We start from the raw sequence: 2,500 nt of genomic DNA on the forward strand, positions 1-2,500 counted from the left end.
TACTGTGAGGGATTTGAACACTGGCTAGTATAAATGTGTATTTAAAAATAAATGATCACATGGTAGGGCTCGCAACACTTCATAATCAATCATCTTATCAAGTGTCATAATGTTATAAATGGAGAACCTATTGAGGCTTTCAGAAGATACGACTGAAATAAATATGAAAGATTAAATATTTTGAAATAAGATATGTTCTACATAGACAATAGGTGCCTAAGCTATGAAAAACATGTGTGTTCAGTTTTTCTAAAGTCAAGTAACACATAACAGCTACCATGTTCACAATTATTTATGTGCCTACTCTGTACCAGGGAAATAACTGTACAGCTTTTGTCAGAGAAACAAGGAGATGTAACCCCCAGGATTCTGGCCTCTCTGGGTATATCCTGGGTTTTCACCTTATCCTAATTTAAACCAAGAAATATGCAATATGCAGATGGACCAATGTGCAGTTTGTCCATAAATGAAAAAAAAATTTTCACAAAAGTTCCTTGACAGAAATTAGTGTCTTTATAAGGTAGGGAGAGAAAAGGAAGGGGAAAGTAGAGAAGAGAAAGAAAGCCAAGAGAAATACAGAATGAAGCAGAGCAGGAGTAGATGACATTAAAAAGGAGTGAGCAGAGAGAGATAAAGAAACAGAGGTGGTGGAGGGAGTGGAGAAAGGGAGAATGAGAATGGAGGAACAAAAACCTTGCCCAAGAGCCTGAGATATGTGCCTAGTTAGCCTGCAGATGCACTGTCTGAAGGCACTGCTTGTACTAACTAGTACATAATCAAGCAGTTTGTCAGCTTGCCAAGTTTGCAACCTTTGAACGAGCAATCAGTTTTTTATTAAAAAAAAAAACTTCACTTTTACTATAAACAAAAACAACTATTAATATAAACATTGCTTTTTAGTAAGTTCTTGGGCTATCATGCTTCTCTGCAAACAAAAAGGGATAATTAATAGCCATGATTCATAATTTATTTTAATAGTGAATTCTTATCCACTTCAGACTTACACAGTCTGATACTTTTTGCTCTAAGAATAGAAAAAAAGTAACAAAAAATAGAAAGTTTGAGGGCAAAAGTGTGCACAACTTGCCCTTTACTCAAAAGTCCTCAGATTTCAATTTCTAGTTCCAGTTTTCCTATCTGATATTGACATCTTAAAATGGTGATTAAATTTATGTTAACACGAATAAAAAGAATTAGAATATAACTGAATAGAGGTCATTTGCTTTTCAAAATTGCTCCTATATCCTACAGAACAGACTGACATGCCAGGTGGATTATACTGTTTGAATTATCTAACATAAAGCATTTTGAAATTTATGCTGTGAAAAGAATTGACAAAGATGAAAACAACATTCCACTTACAATTTGTTGCTCAGACATGATACTTCAGTATTTTGTTCTTTAAAAAATGAAGTACTTGTTTACAGGATTGATTGTTCTCAGACAACTAAATAGCAGGGTTAGAATAAAACAGTTTGGAAAAGTTTCTCTCTCTACAAATGTGGCCTTACATCCCACAATCATTTAACTTCATGCTGTCTCCAAACAGCAATGAATCAAACTGAAATGAAGGGGCAGGGAAAGACAGACATGTTAAACTTTAAAGAGGCTGCCAATTCATTTATATACCTCCTATAAAGTCTACCATGTGATGAGCAGCTTGCCACACTTCTAACACCTTACCCAGCCCTTGTCACTTTTTCTTTATTATACTTCAGTATATGAGAGGTACTCTCATGCTTAATTATGCCTGTGACTACAAGTAAAAGTACCTCATGGATAAGAAATGTGCTTTGGGATAAATGTTTTATAAATGTAAATCTATCATAATGTACCACCTGCTCATAGGCTCATTACAACTTGTGTATATGATATAATGTAAAATTTGGTGATAATAGGTTAAGATGTTGAAAAATTAGGTTAGTTTTCTACAATTTCTCTTTGAAATTCTCTGTTCTTTTGTGTTATTGGACCTTAAACAGATTAATTGCATAACTCTTAAAAATAATCTGATTCCCATTTTCTACTTTCAATTTCAAGGCAAAGATAATTGTCATCATTACCATTATAAAAGAGAATTTACTAAGTTCTCCCCTATTCTTGGTCCTGTGGGCTGATAAACAAAGGAAATGTTAAGCAGACAGCCCCTGTCCTCTAGGTGCTTTCCATCTAAAACTATTGTTGAGACAGAAGGGAGAAAAACAATCTTACTATAACATAGCTCCATAAGACACAACAGGGAAAGCATAAATAAAATTAAACTGAAAGACACAGATTTAACTTTGAGACCTTTTTCCTATCATAAATGTTACATTTTCAATTCACCTAAAATATAGTAAACAAAACATTTTGAGGCCCCCTGAATAGGTTGAATTTTCTTCAACCAGCTCTCTCTATAAATATGAACAGATATAAACCAAGCACATTAAAAAAAAAAAACCAAAACACATGCAGATAATGTTACATTTACATTTAGCAATATTAAACTTGAAAATGTTAG

General features: G+C 33.4%; 1 protein-coding gene across 2 annotated transcripts in view; it reads right to left on the minus strand.

Moving 5' to 3' along the window:
- The window catches only part of FOXP2 (forkhead box P2), a 699,815-nt gene that overhangs the window by 68,957 nt on the left and 628,358 nt on the right, over nt 1-2,500 (minus strand). The window lies entirely within an intron of this gene.

The sequence above is a fragment of the Phascolarctos cinereus genome, unplaced genomic scaffold (assembly GCF_003287225.1).
Source record: "Phascolarctos cinereus isolate Bilbo 61053 unplaced genomic scaffold, phaCin_HiC Scaffold_1;HRSCAF=81, whole genome shotgun sequence".
NCBI lineage: Eukaryota > Metazoa > Chordata > Mammalia > Diprotodontia > Phascolarctidae > Phascolarctos > Phascolarctos cinereus.